Consider the following 16804-nt stretch of genomic DNA (forward strand, 5'->3'; position numbering starts at 1 on the left):
TTAATGGGAACTGATGGACCTGTCAAAGTATTAGAAATGTTTCTTTTCTCCAGGTTTTCGTTTTCTTTGGTAATAATAAGGTGGGCTGGGAAGCTCGTGGTGAACCTTAGCGCTGAAGCGCTTAGTCCGTCACAAGAATTTCTTTCCACAAGACCTTATCCCTCGTACTGCGTGTTTGTGTGGGATGGGTGGACGAGTTCAGGTGGCTCCCTGGCAGGGTACAGGGAGGGTTGTGGGAAGGCTGTGGGTTGCCAACGGGCTTGTGAAAACCCGGGAGAAGAGAGCGCGCTGCAGAGGGCAGGCAGCTGGCCTGAGCAGGGCTATTGCTGGGGCCTCAGTGTGGGGCCTTTCCTGGCCTTAAGGGAGAACGGGGCTGAGCTGTTGGCAGGAGTGGGGGCAGAGCCCTTCCAGACCAGTTCTCGCAACTGGGAGCTGGTTTGGGTTGAGCCCGGACACCAGCCATCTCCATCCGGGCTGCCTTGCGAGCAGCCTTCTGCGTCTGGGGAGTTCTGCCCAGCTTAGAAATTAATCCTTGGCAAAATGTTAGGTTTATTTCTTTTTTTTTTACATAAAGCTATCTGTAAATATTCAAAGTGCTGAACTAAATATGTCAGAGTTTGTCTTAGCTGCCAGAATAATTCAGATCTAACCAGCGCTAGATTATTACTCTTAAACTGTTTTTTCCCCCTCTGCTAGTCTGAGTTTGCTTTCATCTTATCCTAATCATAGTCTTTATCACTGAAATGTAGTACTTTGATTTATTTTTCTTGTTGTTTCTCAGTATGCTCATTTGGGCAATAATCGTTACAAGTTGGCCAAATGTTGCATTGTGTTAGCCAAACAGCCTGAGATGTGAAGGTTGTTTCCAATTTCTCTAGTCAGAAGTAGAGGTGTGTTCAGGCAACTGCTGCATGAGGCAAGGGAAGCCTCGAGGTACAGGCTGGGCGTGCAGTCAGTGTTAAGTCAGTTGCACTTGAGAGCTGACTTTCTGTTGGTATTTTGTTTGTTTTGGAAGCTGTCACATCCTTGTTTGAAGCCCTTACTGAGATACAAACTCAAGAGTTTAACCAGTAATCTTAGGAGCTATTTGATAGGCAGGGTCAGAAGCTCTTTTTTTCCTGGCTGTTAAAGTGAAACATTTGTGGGACCGCTTGAAAAAGCTGCAGCCCAAATTGCCAGCTTTTCATGAAACTGGAGCAAGGTAAAGAGACTCTATCTGATCTATTGCCTCTGGTGTTTTCTCCAAAACCACTTGTTTCTCAGTAGCAGAAATATCTTGCCCAACTGGGATGCAATAATTTCAAAGCAAGTAAAGGAAACTGCAGCTGCTCAGCTGAGTCAGCCAAAGGTAAGCTCTGCAGGGGAGAAAATGGCTTTTTATTATCTTCTAGTGGCAAAATTACTACAACAGCCTGCAGGAAAAGATTAGATTATAATAGTAACAAAAACATCTGTTAAATTCTGAGCTCAGTGTATGTTTAATGGATGTTTTTCTAGAAAAAACACCAAAACAACAGAAAAAAAAAACCACCAAAAAACCAGGCAATTGATAGAATTATTTTGAATAAAACTCGAGATTCAGTTTGGGATGTTAGGAACCCACCACGATAGACAGTGGTTTTAACTAATTGGCTACATGGAGCATTTAATCAGTGGATGAGACAGCTTTTAGCTATGGAGATTTTATTGAACTGAGCTTGGAATACTCCTGTTCTTTAATGAGTGAGTAAGTCAACATGTGTTCATTTTACGGGTTACTTGTAAGCATGAATAACCTCTGTCCTATACTCAGTGAGAGTGCAGTGTGCATGGAGGGATGAATGTTTGTTTGATCTGGCTCCTGGTGGATTTAGCTAATCAGCCAATTTTAGAAATGTATGAATTGCTGTGATTGATTTGTGTCTCTGAAGCCCTACCAGCATCATTTGCGTGCTTTAAAAATGAGGTGCTTCCAAGTCTGATGGTGCAGAAATCAGAGCCCTGCTCAGCTCTATCAGTACAGACAAACTTCAGAACATGGGTTTCCAAAATATCCCTAGTCCACATGCCTTGAGACTGCTGCCAGACAAACCCGTTTCAGAGGGTTGTTGTGCCCTCGGGGCTTCTCTCAGCCCACTGGGGGAAGTTACCCACTTCTTGAGTTGTTCCTGAGAGCCTGGCTGCAAAATGATTCTCAGAGTGATGAAAGTATTCCTGCAAGCAACCTTGAGACCTGCTTGCTCGGCTGCCTTTTGCATAAGGAAGCAATACACGGTCTGTGCTTTTTACAGTGCCATTGCTGTGCTTTGCACGTGTGCAGCACTTTATGCTAAGGATCTTGAAGTGCAGCATAAATTCTAATAACTGTGAGGGTTTGTACCCTCCTCATGGAGTGTAAAACTGAAACTTGGAGAGTTACATATGGTCATACACCGTTTGATCACTGAAACAGGAATAGTGGGTTGTTTGCTATTGTTTTCAGCAGTCCCAGGCTCTGGCTCAATATGAATCACTCAGGAGGCCGAGGAATGTCCCCCAGAGCTCCTGACTCACAGCCCCGTGTGTCTCACCACAGGGTCATGTCCCGGCTCAGAAATCTCAGTAATTGTTACAAAAGCCGTGGAACATAAGGAGCACAAACACACACTTGGAGATTCTAAAGTTGCGATTTTGCATCATAAGAGCCTTTATGTTTGCTGTGCCTTGCCCTTACCTGCTCAGACTTTCAGCCCCTTGTCACATACGTGCAGTGTTGTGCATGGCCTTTAGGTAGAGTTGGAACTGAAGTCTTGAACAACCAATAATGACCAAGCAGGTAAACGGCAGAGGCTACATTTAAATGCTGTGTATAAATATGTAATAAATATCTGCTCTTCGTTGGGTTCTAGGAGGAGGAAAGAAGGGGGTGTGTTCTCCCCAGTAAAAAAGACACATGATAGTCAGCACTACGAGAGGGGTTTGCAACCCCTGTTATCTTTAAGTTGTATACTGGTGTTTGTGTTAAGCTTTGGCAGTTGTCTGTGGATCTTAGTGCTGTGAAGGCATAAGGTATTTTGCTTTTTCCTTCTTAATTTTCAGTGATAAATAGCAGTGGTGAAACATACAGTGGGAGAGAGGAATGCTAGGGGTTTCCCTGCTAAGCCAATTTCAGTTTTAATAGCTTGTTCTCTTCACAGTGGTCTGTAACTGTAATCACAGAAGTGGTTAGAAGATCTGATCCAAATCTTGGTAAGAGTTTTAATTTCTGTTTTGGATCAGCATGTCATATGTAGTTCCATTCATATCTCCCTTCTTAACTCTAAAATACTCTGTGTGTTTTATCACTGAAGTGTTCTTTGACATTGGTGTGTACCATTTTGCATGATGGAGTATATTGTGAGCAGGAGACGTGATAAAACTTGAAACTTAAAACCATGAACAGACCATGATTTATGATTTATGCTCGTGGGGTGAAGCAGAGAGTGCGTGGGAGCACGGTGGATGTCAGGAGGGCACACTGGACCTCTGGCACTGGGCATGGGAAGCTGCTGCTGCCAGGACTGTGGGTGTGCCTTGCCTTGTGGTGCAGAAGCACCCTCGCCATCCCACGCTGGCAGCCCTTTCCCTGCCTCCCAGAGCACCAATGCCCATGTGCCCTGTGACAGCTCTGTGGCTTCTCCCGTGTGGGCTGTTGGGTTGAAGGTAGCAAGGGCATTTTGTAGCTGAAAATTGAGCAGGTTCAAGCAAGGAAGGAGTTGCATTGGTTCAGTGAGAAAGGTTGTTTCTTTTTTTTTAGTGCAGGTTACCTAGTCTCATTTTTTTTCACATGTCACTAACCCATGCTTTCTTTAATCCTTAACAGCATAAACTTCGTGTTCGTTTTCTGAGTGGATTGATCAAGTGGGTCAATTGGCATGAGTCTCCAGGTTGCACCCAAGAACTGCCCAGCACAGGGACATACAACAGGGTAAGCTCAGAAGTCTGCCCTCTTCAGAGGGGTGGGATGGGTGAGTATGCACTGACAAACAAGCAGTAGGATTGGCAGGCTGCCAGACCGCTGTTTCTGAGTAGTGTTCCCCAGTAACGGGAGCAGGTTCCAGTCCAAATATGAAAGGGAAGAGCGAGAAAGAGGTGAAGTAACAGGCAATTAAATACCAGAACTGTGATAAGGTGCAGGTATTCAGTGCAGAGAGAGGTATAATGTTAAAGGAAAAATGTATGAAATTAATGTGGAAAAAGAGATGTGTCTAGAAAAGCTGCTGAAAGCATTTCACAGCATTTTGTGAGAGAGTACTGCACCTTTTGGGCTCAGCCTTCCTTCCAGAATAACACCATTCTGTTCTCTGAACTCTTTTCCTACTACTGCCATTCTATTTAAACAGTGATCTCATATTCAGAGTGTGCTTTTATTGCACAAGATAAATCATGGTGAACAATTAGGTATTTCAAACACTAAACTGAGGTAGATTAGGCATTTCAAATATTGAAGTGGGGAAAAAGCACAGGGAACAAGAGTGTGATAATCATTAGTTAATTTAAAAAGATGTAAATGTGTTCACCTATGATTGACTGAGTAGTCAAAGACACATAAAGAGTTTCATTCATAAACCCTGCTTTGCCCATGGATATAGCTTCTGTTTAAGTGAAGAACATGTTTTGGTCTCTTTCCTTTGGAACTGCTACCCACACTGAGTGTGTGTGTTGCTCAGAAAGGAAATATCATTTCTATGCAAGGGACCCGCGCCTTGCCCCACATCAATGCCTTTTGTGCAGGAAGACATCTGCTGCGATTGCTTGGGGAAGTTTTATGCATTGGGTGTATAGTGCAGAGAGCTCTGTGAAAGGGGAAGGGGGAAAAAAGAAAACGGAAATCCTTGTCTCCTCTCGTGTTCTTCAAATATAAGGGAAAACAGGAAGGTGGTATGTTTTTTTTCAAGGTGTTCTGCTGATATCCTGGAAACCAAAAGAGCATACCTCAGCTTGGCTGGGATCTCCATCCATTGGCATGCTGGATCTTTAAATGGAGAGGTGCTGAGCTGAAGGAGGAACCATGAGGAACTCTTACTAGACAGAAGAGGTTTATTGGCCTTTAGAGAGTGTATTGCTGCCTGGGCTGTGCAGGGTATGAGATGTGACACAGGCTAGGATGCAGAGGATGTGTAAAGGATCACACCTTAATTTGTGAAGTGTAAAAATTATTGCCTGCTCGAGAAACCAGACAGCATTTGTGTAATAGGAGGTGTGTGGTGGGCTATTGAGGGACATCTGAAGGAGCTGAGCATTCTCCTCTGTACTTCAGCTCAGGCTGTGCAAAAATTGTCCACGTGTGTGTGCTACCATCCTGCCTTTCTGGGAGTAGAAGGGACCTGCAAGAGTTAACTATTTCCTGAGATTTCTTTCTTACTGGTATACTGAAATATGCAGGAAGCTTTGGTTTTGGGTGGGTTTTTTTTCCTGATTTTTTTTTTCCTTTTTTTCTTTTCTCAGAAGGAAATATTTGTTCTCTAACCTGAACCCTGAAGAGCAGTTGAGGGGAGGCAGGGGAAGGCACCGCAGTTTGGCTCTGTACCATTGGTGCTGTTTGAATTAATTAGCTTGGGAGCCCCCCCAAATGCCTCGGGCCGTGTACCTCCTCATGCACGCAACTTGGGAGGTTCTCTTACCGCTGCTGCATGCATTAGCCTTCATTAATACAATTAGCATCATAGTGATTAGGATTCATTATTCCCTACAAAAAGATAAAGCCAGTAACTTATATCTCAAAACCAAATTCCTCAGCATCTTGTCTTGGGATTGCTTTATTTTGGAGTTGTTTGCTCTTTATATCTTTCCATCTCCTAGAAAAAAGAAAGCCACTTAATTGTAAAACTGTTTGGGTCAAAGAAATGCACTGAGATGATCTTTCACGCATGCTAAATAGGTGAATTGATCTATGGGACCCACATAGCTCAGACAGCCACTGAACAGTCGAAACTGTGAACTTCATCTTCTTCAAGCACAAAAGCTACTTAGTTTCCCCATGTTGAAGACTTTTTATAATAGCAATAAGACAACTCTAGAGAGAACCATCTAATATTAACTCCAGGGAGTAATCATCTAATCACAATCTGGGGGTGATTTGAAGCACTCATCTGGACCAAATGCCTCACAACACCCCAGGAGTGGTTTTATTGCATGATAGCAGTACCCCATTGAGCCTTATTGCTTAATTAAAAACAAATTCCCAAGTAATTTTTTTGCCTTTCCATAAAAACACAGTAGTACATAGCATGTATAAAACATCCATTAAATGATGGTAGATGCAAATTTACATTGTGAGATACAATCCGTTTCTTTACCACTTGGGGTTGAAGTTAAATGTAAAACCATTTCCTGTAATCTGTGCACTGCTGTGTTTAGAGAGGAATAAATATGGGAAAGAGAGGTTCATTGTAGGATGCCTTGTTTTTATTAAGTGATATGTTTGATCTCCTTACAAAGGAATTCAAATTCTCGTCCATCTTGCAGACACAATAGTCAGTCAACAGTGTGGCCTTTTCTGCTTCCTCCTGGAGATTTCCTCAGCTTGTCATCATTTCAGTGCAGATCTTCAAAAGAAATCCTGTGTTTCTGTCTGGGATTTCCATTTCTCTCTGAGGAGAGAGCATGAACAGTGCAGGTGATATATCTGGGATACATCTAGCATACTATATGAGTGATGCCTGGGTGTCCTTTGTGGGTTTTGTAATCTAATGTGGCTTAAGCCTGGTAGATGCATGGTACAGCCACTTTCGGTGGTTTTGCCACACAGCTGGCCTCTGCCTGCACCAAGTGCATGGCTGAGATCTCTCCACCTGCTGCAGTTTGACTAGGATTGGCTGCTACAGCTGTGGCTGCTCTACGTGGGACCCAGACTGGACGGGAAGGGTATGAAAATCCTTTTTGTCCATGTTGAGGCATGCCTCAGCATCCCAGCCCACAGCTCCCTTACACTTTTACAGAGTGCTTTTGTAGCCCCAAAGTGATTCTCACACGTAGTGCTCACTTGAGGACTTTGAATATTATTCATATGTTACAGGCAAAGGAAGCAAATCCAAGTTTTTAAGTGATTGTCCAAAAATCATACAGAGAGTGCTAGAGACACTGCTCAGAAATCCTGGGAGCCGAAGCTGTAACTGGGCTTTTGGCCACAGAACTGAAATGGGGGAAAAATGTCTGAAGACATTTTCTTCAGATTTGCTGCTCAGGGTGCCTTTAATTGGTGGAGATAAGCTTGCGAGTACAATTTTTTAAATAAAAGCTGAGAATTAGTAGTAATTACTAATATAGTTCTTCCACTTGCCAAAGCTGCCTTGTGATACCTGTAGGCTCTGGACAGAGGATGACCACTTGTATCCATCTCACCCACTGTGGGCTCTGCTCGGTGTTACACACCCTTCTGGTTTTCCCCACCAGGTGGAGGTTCCCCAAGTACTGGTGGGAGCTGAAGCCACGTGTGAATTATTTACTGCTGACAGCAGGTTGCAGCATTCAGGGTAATAGAGGCAGCATGCTTTGGCCCGTGTTTAGTGGTGAACCGCTTTGCTAGAACATTTTGCTGACTTCACATTTAATGTCCTGTTGGAGACATGTGAAGTGTTGTGGTGGAGGATTTGTTACAAAAGAGGTTACAACACTGTACTAAGGAAATGAATGAGTAAAGCTAGTCACCGGCTTCTGCTGCCTAAGATCAGTCTGAAAGTGGCAAAAAGAATAATTAAGTCTGTGTATTTAAAACAGTTCTGTAGTAACTTGGGGTGTTGCCAGGTTAGGAAAGGACATGAAAGGTCCTGACAGTGTTCTTGAACAATAAACATTTTTACCTGAAAGATCTCTTTCTTGAGATCTTGAAAGGTAAATGCCATTGAATGAATGGAAATGAAAGGAATGCCATTATCTTGCTTTGATCTGACTCCCTAGGACTGGCTGCTCATACAGCTGAGCTGACGCCGAGCAAGTAGCCAACAAAGGAAAGCCCTGACAGGCTTTCATACCTTTAGTGAAGAGTTTCTCTTCCCCTCAGATGTATGTCATTTTACAAAGGCTCTTTTCAGTTTAATGTGTTCATGGAGATGGCTGTATGCAGTAGGACATCTCTGTTGGTTAAGGGGCAGGGTTTAGAAGATTTGCTGCTAGACTTGACTGGTGCTGTCCCACTGCTCAGCATGGAGCTGCGGGGAGGTCAGCAGTGCTCCTTGCCTGCCCTGCCTGTGGAGCCCCTACATCTGCAGGGCAGTGGGTGGGAGCTGCTCTGGAGCAAGGCCTGAGGGAGCAGCCATGGTAGAGCATCTCCCGCTGCAGGTTGTGGGTTTTATTGGTTGGTTCGTTGTGTTGTTTTTGGTTTGGGGTTTTTTTGGTGTTTTTTTTTTTTTTTTTGTTTTTTTTTTTTTTTTTTTGGCAAGTAGATTTTGAAGCAGAATGGGGCTTTGTTGGCCTTCAACAGAGTGAAAAAAACCAACCATGCCTTACCCTGTGGCAACCGGTCATGCTGGGTAGCAGCATACTGCTGGGGTAGGCAAAGGCACGTTTCAGTCGCATCAAATACACAGCTTACTCTGGGTGACTGCAGCAGTGCTGAAGGGTCTGCAGAGTACAAGCCTAGCCTATTCTCTCATCTGAGTATGTTTGTTTAAGGTTTAGGACACAGAGTAAACATAATATTATATCTGCGTTTATTTGGCCTTTGAACAAGGTGAGGAGATGAGAGTATTACATCGATGGTTCTGGGACATGTACGACTCCCTTGAAGAGTATATCCTCTCATGAAGGAAATTAAAAGTGTGGCATTTTAGCAGTTGGAAATGTCTGGCTTAGTTTGTTCTGTTTCCTGATTTCATTTTGACATGGTAGGCAATTCAGAAAATACATTTGCAGTAAGGAAAATTCAGTTGTTATGGGAACATCTGAGAAAGGCAGCTGACAGAGTAAGGCATGCACCAGATTAGCAGTACACAGACGCAGTAAGAAGGCAAGTTCATGTAAGGTAAGGGAGCAGTTTCTAGGCACTGTCTGCTTCATGGGTGGTTTTTGTCAGAACGGGTGGGGGGGGGGTCGGGGGGAAGAAAAAAAAAACAACTTTAAAAACTGTGAGCATGTGGCTCCATCTTCTGGTATCAAAGCAAAATGTGTTGCTCTGGGGATAGAGGTGAGGGGAAGGGGATTGCTACAGCGATTTTGTTGGCTGCAACAAAAGCAACAACAAAACCAACAGCAGCAACAACAATAATAATAATAATGAATTAAAATACCTGTACCTCAGAGCTGAGCCACAAGTTATTAATGTCGTTTTCCTGAAGCTACAAACTGTTCTGCTGTATGGGAAGAAAACTGTCTTTTGAAACGTTCTCTTAAGTGTGTGGCCCCAAAAGTGGCTTGTCTTCCAAAATATAACTCTGCTCAATAACTCATTGGTTTCATGTAGCATGGACCATACCAGTGGAGCCTGATGCCTGTGTCGGTGCTAATACTGTCGCCTACTTGTAGCTGTAGGATGTTTTTCTTTGTTTTCCCCTCTCCAACAATATCTTTAGCAAAGTAGCTAAAATTCATGGTACATCTTCACTGAAATGCTAGTTGCGTGGAAGTAGGAATGAACAGTTCTTTGAGGTAGACTGCCAGAAGTCAAAAGAAAATAAAGCTGTTTTATTACTTCACCAAGCAGTGAATGTTGTTACAGTGCATATTGCGCATGCTTAATTGAGCTTGATTACTCAATCTGTTCACCTTAGTAGCTCATTTTGTTTTAAACAGAAGTAAGTCATTGTTCAAAACCAGAAGATGTTATCATTCTTTGGGTAAGCCTTGGGTTTTCTAAGTAATTCTAAAGAATTTCCTCAACTTTATTGCCTTAAAAAAACCCACCCCAACAACCAAACCAACAACACAACCAGAAACAGAGGTAATTATTGTGATATCATTGCAAATACGAGGTATTGCACTGCAATGCAAATTTAAAAATTTGGATCATGTGTTTTACTTATTTTAATTCCATGTACATGTATGTTTCTCTTTCCTCTGGATATTGAGCCTAGTATATAAGGGACCATGTATGCTTTGTATGAAGCATTAGTTTTAAGTTGTATGGCTGAACTGTGAGAACGAAAGTGAGGGAATGTAAATTTAACGTCCCCACTGCTTCTGTCTGTCCTTGTGCCACTCTTCCACTAGGACAAGTGATGATTCGTTATTTGCATGCAGCACTTATCCATGGGGAGTGATATGTGGAGGTCTGCTTGGAAAGAGTGTGTTCATGTCAGTCCAGCTCCTGTATGGCAGGGAATCACATCACAAGAATCATCCCTAAAGGAAGCACTAGCCAGGGCTTCTCATCACGGCCTCAACAGCAAGGCAATGGATCAAACCCAGAGGCAGAACTAGCCTTTACGCTGCAGTTTGGTGCTTTTAAGGCCCCACACAGAGGGAAGCATTTTAAATAGCCGCAGGCTGTCCTGATACAATATGATTGCATTCTCCACGGTTTGCGTTTAGCATTTCTAACCTGTCATTGCAGCCAGAGTGCATTGGGCCTCCCCTTGGCAGTACCTGAGGTGTCCTGTTGAGGCTGCCTCCAATTCCGACGATTGTTTTCCCCTCTTCCCTATATTTAACTTTCAGCGTCATCCTGTTTCATTTCACTGGTGATTCCAAGCTTTGATTTCTAGGGTCTGTGGTTCTCTCTGTATCCTGTGAATTATTCTAAAGGGATCTACTCATCTTTCTGAAAGATGTCACAAGGGTAGCACCTTTCAATGACACTAACAGTAAATAAATACTACAGACCTCTTTTATTAGGAAGTACAAACGCACAACAAATCCTGCCTGGAGTGTGTTTGATAAATCAGATCTTTTGCAGACATCTGGAGATTGTGTTTGCAAATCCCCAGCCAGCTTGTTTTGTAGTCATTGTTACCATAATTCAGGTTAATGTTGTTGCCACTTTTTACTTGCTAAAACGCATGTGGTGCTTTATTGCTGAAAAAAAGTGGCTGCCTTGGAACAGAAGTTCTTTTAAAACCCTTCCTGGAAGTTTGCTGTTTGGAGAAATAAATGTCAGATCAATTGTCCTAGCTGCAAAGTGCCATTCTGAAAATGCAGCTGTGAAAAGAGATTACTTGGGTACTGAAATGGGGAGTGTGTAAGAATCTAGATTGAGAATTATGTAGTGATAGACACCTAAAATAACAAGTGGAACAAGTAAACTTTTAGCTTTTCCTGGAAAGATTTGCTTAAAAAATACTAGATCCCAAGTGAGAATGCTCATGCCAAGTTTTAAATCTCATTTGAATTTTTATAGCTGTTATAATCTCTGATATATAACCTTGGAAGTAGGGTCTCGTAACAGAAATGCCGAGTCCCTTGACTATTGCCTTGCAAAAAAGAGTAGCTGTAATAGGCTACAATTCTGAGACAAGTTTGCAAGGCTGGCTTATGTCTGTATATCATCACTCAAATGGGTCTAAGCTGGGCTCTTCACATTATTTGAGGGTATTTGTGTGTACGTGATCAGCCGTATGCAGCTGTTCCAGTAATGTCAGCCTTTAAGTATAACAGACACAATCCAGCATATCCACTGAAATGTTGCCACAGAGAGAAGCTTGGAGCTTGGACATGCTGTCATGAAAAGTAAAGAAGAGCTTATTTTCTTTTTTTTCTGTCCTTATTATTCTGTATTTCTGTGCAGGAGTGGAAGTTCCCAAGGAGCCTGGGCTGCAGAAGGATTCCATGTGCCAGTACTCTTTTCCCTCTCATTATCATACCCTTGCAATCAAACTCTAATTTTTGAAATAAAAAACCTGCAGGATTCTTTATTGGGACTATTAAACCTTCAATCTTCATTATTTAGGATGGCTACTTACCTTTTACTCAATGAAGCCATAATGCAACTGCTCCTATAAAAACTATTGAAATGGCTACTGTGGCAGTGAGTAGATTTTCCTCCGTGTAAAATAATCCTCTGTGAGTGAGACATAACTATCATTTACATTAATTAGGCAGCCATATAATGGGGTGTTCAATAGCTATTACATCATTTACATTCTTCAGTGAGCACCTCAGCCACCCAAGAATTATCCAGCTGAACATTTCCGAGTCCATAATTTTGAAATAGTCCTTTAGAGGAAGAATATGCATGGCAGAGTGTTGCAGACGATTTCACAAAAAAAAATTCATTTTACTCAGATTTATGGGATTATTTTAACATTTACAAGAAGTGCATAACCCTGTTTTTCCCTCCCTCCCTCCCAGAGTAACAGTGCTATTAAGGGGAGTACGTTTTGGTGCTGATACTATGTGTACACTAGAGGATGGCCAAGGAGCTTGCAGTCAGAGATCTGCTTGACAGCTGGACTCAGACACAACAAGCACTTTTTCTTAAATGTTCTGTTACAAGCCTGGGGCCCCAGAGCCACGTGGCTCAGCTGAGAAGCCCTGGCTCATGGAGGAGTGCAGTCATGCTTGCGGTTTTGAAGTCTTAACTTTTGCCTTTAACAAGCATATGAGGACTTTAGCATTTATATTCAATTTTGGTTATTGATTTACAATTTATGAGGTCGAGCCAAAGTCCTTCGGCGTTTCTGATAATTTCATACTTCCTAGAAACTATTACATGAATATTATAATTGATGTTCTAACTATAATATTTTTTTGTATGTTTTAAGATTCCATATGTCATGAGGCTAGGAGCACATTCTGAGAGCTGAAAGAAATAAGGCTGAATTTATTAACTAATACACCGGGAAGAGATTTCTATTGACAGGCCTGTACTTTAACATGCTGTTCAGCTGGCCATGGAAGGTTATTAGAACATTGGTCAGTGCCTGAAAGTATATGAAAATAACATGTAAAGCAGTGTTGTTTGGCAAGTTCGGTGCTACAGCAATAGTTCATAGCAGAATGAAAAAAGTAATAGCCCAAAAATGGCTGGGGAGCAGGGCAGGATAGACTGAAAAGTCTAGGTTGTTTCTTCTCCTTCAGCATCCTGGTTCAAAGCTACTAGTTATGTTATTTTAGTCAACTGTATGCTCAGGTTTCTTTCTCTTCTTAATAGTTAAAAGGTACTGTACCTTATGTGACTAATACAGTAATAGAAAGCAGCAGAGAGCTCTCTTGACATGGGAAGCTCTTAATTAGATACTGAATGTCGCTGGGTTCTTTGTAGTTTTCCATAATCCCTGTCCAACAGGCAGAGTGTGCAGAGCTAGGTGTCAAAGCCCAAGCCCATCTGTAGGCAGAGCACCAGGTGCTGTTTGTTTGGCCACTCAGGAAGTTTGTGTTTGCCAGATATAACTGCTCTCAGCAGCAGTGGATGCTTGAACTTCTATTTTTCACATTCACTCATTAATTTAATTAAACCAGTACACTGAGGGAGATTTTTGCCTTACTAAAAGAATACCTTTTCATCACACACTGTGGGGAAGATGACTCAGAACTGGAGTGAGTTGGCATAGGAGTAACAGATTGAAGGAAGGGGAGCATGAGGCAAAGGTGGGTCAAACTTCTGCAAAATTCCATGGATTCAGCTGCTGTCAACATGTAATTTGACCTGGTACATAGGACCATGGTCTGATTAATGTGGTAACACGACAAGATTTGTAAATCCAGTTTTTATTAGTCTAACAAGACGTGTGAAGGTGAGCACTTGTTATAGAGGTCAACTAATACGCTTTACTCACCAAGGCCCTGCATGCTAATGAGGTCATCTAGAGTGCAAGAAGGCAATACAACTGGAATACGAGGCACAGCTGACAACAGTTAGTCTTTGAAACTACTCAGGTGTTTTCTATATCAAGAGAGCTTGTTTGGAATTTTGGTGTTGCCCAAGAGGCTAATTGGGCATTTGACTCAGCTGTGATGGCACAGGAGGCTAGCCTGATGCAGCTGTTACTGGTTAGTGGGGACCTTCTATCCCACTGGTACTGCTCAAACCTCACATGGTGTGTAGGCTTGAAGAAGATGGGGCTGTTGGAGCTGGAAAAGAGAGCTTACGGATTGCTGAAGCCTTGTACTTGCATCACCCATGGTAAGGTTTCCGCGGAGGCAAAGGAAGATTTGTTAGGTAAATTGTAGCGTGCTGAGGGAGAAGCTAGGAATTAACTGTTCAGTGGTCTTCAGTGTGAAGGTGTCAGTGACTGCAGCAGGAATGATAAGGTGACCAGAACTTTTTGTTAGAAAAAGTTTTTGTTAGTTAGAAAACCTGTCTGTGCATGTGTTGGGACTTGTAACTGGGGAATGGGTGAGTGTAACTGCTCAGGTGAGGGGCTGAGGAGTCACCCTGTTCAGATAAAAGCAGTGCCACTCTGGTTTTGAGAAGACACTGTTCCCGTTTCCTGAAAATATGCTGCAGATGCAGAGGAGCAAGATGGTGTCTCAGGTCTAATGCAGTACAGTGGGTCCTGCCAGACATCACAGCTGTGTTTTAAGTGAATTTTAATAGGAATAGGAGGAGGTGTAAGAAAAAAAAAGTGAACTTTTCTGGTTATATGTGGAGTTATAAGCAAAGATGTAAATTATTTGATGGCAAACCGGTCAGTAGCTTTGTGGTGCTCCCTGGTTCTTCAGCACGTGCGCACCAACAGAAATGCCCGCCAGGGTGTGGGCCTAGGTGGCTGCAAGAGCTCTATTGCAAGCTCACTGTTTCCAAAGTATGCTGTCAAATTCCCAAAGAAACCATTCCTTGGAAAGTGAAAAGTTTGGGTAATTTTTAGATGGTATGCTGTGGCTTTTGTTCATTTCTCAAGGACTGTTTTGTATTTATTTACGGGATGTTAAAGATTATCTCTAAATACCAGAAGAAAAAGTACCAATGCAGAGAAGGACCAATAGCCTCCAGCTGGTTAGTGCGACACATGCAGTCTGCAGCAAAATTGGAGTATCTTTTTCCCTAGAAAAGTGGAAGTCTGCAGGGGATGCACAGAATTAGCAGTGTTGCAGTAATGATTACCTGCAGCTTTTCTCTGCAGGCTCTTCCCCTACCACACTGATTCTTCTTCCCTTCGTTACTCACTCTGAGCGCTGGCTCACTCTGTTGTTCCTTCTATACTCTTTCTCACCCCATGCCATTTTTTTGGTCTGTCTATCAGAAAACACCACCAATGTTTCCAGTCAAGGTTTCTAAACCTGTGATTTGCAAATTATGGTGAAAATAGCTAAGCCAGGTTTGCCTACCTTTTATGTGCACACCTGAGAACAGTAAGTTTTCGTTTTCAACTCGTACCAGCCTGGCATAGCCATATTCTGTCCCTTTCCAGTTCAACAGGGGCATTATCCTAGTAAAAAATACTAGTTGCCCTTACCAGGACTACTACTTTGGAAAATGCAGCTACTTATTAGGGACTGTGTGTTACCCTTCCAAATTATTTTTTTAACAAGAGTTGCTTGGTCAAAGGTTGTAAGAGACTTTGAAATAATTTCTAACCTCTTGCATTGATGCAAGTCCTCCCAGATGTGAAATATTAAAATGGATAAAGTGAGTCTGCCAGAGGGACAAGCTTGTCCAAGACTTGCCAGTTTATTAGGAAAGGCTCTAGTCTGGATCAGAGTTTTATGCTTTCTCTCATGCTTCTTTAAAACATTGGGTAGCTTGAAGATAGTTAATGTCAGCTCATGCTGCTGTGACTTCAGTGATTTTAATATGATTTTCCCAAGGAGAGTCCCAGGAGGTTTTGGGGGGTTTCCATTGTATTGCCATGCAATCCATCTTTTAGAGGAAATACAAAAAAACCCACCTCAAATAGAAAATTCTGTGTGTTTTCTTGGATGTGACTTGGCTTTAATTTTGAGCACTTTCTACATATATTTTCATTTTTTATTTTAATACAATTAATGTTTTAATTTTAATAATAATAATAAAATCATATAAAATTAATAATATAAATAATATAGTATTAATAAAAATTTAATTAATATAGTTATGTGGTGTTTGTTTTCCCATTTTTACTAAAGTGTAATTTATTCAGTAACTGGATTGTTTACAATTGTTTCAGTTCAGATTGGTTATAAATATATTTATATATGTATAAATAGGAAAGCAGAAATGTGTGTAACGTAGTGAGACTGTATGTTGTTCATTGTTGTTCATTATTTCCTAGTTAGTCTTTTCTTTAGTGAGAGTTCAGGTATAAAAATTATTGCAAAACCCATGTTTGCTGCATGCAATTCAGAGTTAAAGATATGAAGGAAGGTGCTTATTAGAGACAGCTGTGATTTGTTCTCCAATTTTATAATAGTAAATCTATGAAGATTTACTGTCTCAGCTAATGAAGAGAGGGGGAATGGTCATGAATCAGGAGGGGAGGACTGGTGAGCAGTCATGTTCATGTTACCCAGTTTCTAAGGAAGTTCCTTCAACAAGCAATGGGGAGTTTAATGTGTTCCAGTGAAAGATGAACACAGAGCCGTGTTCTGGAGAAAGCAGATGGGACAGGGGTTTGGTTCAGGGAGCTGATGGGTCGACAGTGATACCAGCAGTCTGTGGGAGCGATTTAGCTTAAGTGATATATGGGGGCTGTTTGGAACACCTCACTGAGTCATTACAAAAAGGCCTCTTCAGGTGATTTACCAACTGCAGTAAAGGCATCTTGATTGCGTTGGCTGTTCAGTGCTCTTGTTATTCTTCATTTGTCATGTCTTTATGTGCTACTAGAGTGTGATTACTTTGAGGAGACCTTTGAACATCTCTTCAGCATTCTTCACTGTAAATAATGAATGCCTTGCTATTATTTATCGAAAAGGGCTGCTAGATGGTGTTTGTCTCTTTTGGTTGCTGCAGTAGCTGAAAAAATGGAAATGCCAGTAGCTATGGGAAGTTGTATCATGTTCATCCACGTGGCAG

The 16804-nt window shown here is 42.0% G+C and overlaps 1 long non-coding RNA gene across 3 annotated transcripts in view; it reads left to right on the forward strand.

Moving 5' to 3' along the window:
* Positions 1-16804, forward strand: part of LOC308073096 — a 56664-nt gene that overhangs the window by 5759 nt on the left and 34101 nt on the right. Inside the window, exons 1-2 of one of the 3 annotated variants that reach the window (XR_013931901.1) lie at positions 1211-1348; positions 3821-3925. This is a non-coding gene — a long non-coding RNA (uncharacterized lncRNA). Of the gene's footprint in view, positions 1-1210; positions 1349-3163; positions 3208-3820; positions 3926-16804 lie in introns of those variants that run through there. The other 2 variants (XR_013931902.1, XR_013931900.1) reach the window with 2 other exon arrangements.

The sequence above is a fragment of the Falco punctatus genome (assembly GCF_963210335.1).
Source record: "Falco punctatus genome assembly, chromosome: 14".
Classification (NCBI taxonomy): Eukaryota; Metazoa; Chordata; class Aves; order Falconiformes; family Falconidae; genus Falco; species Falco punctatus.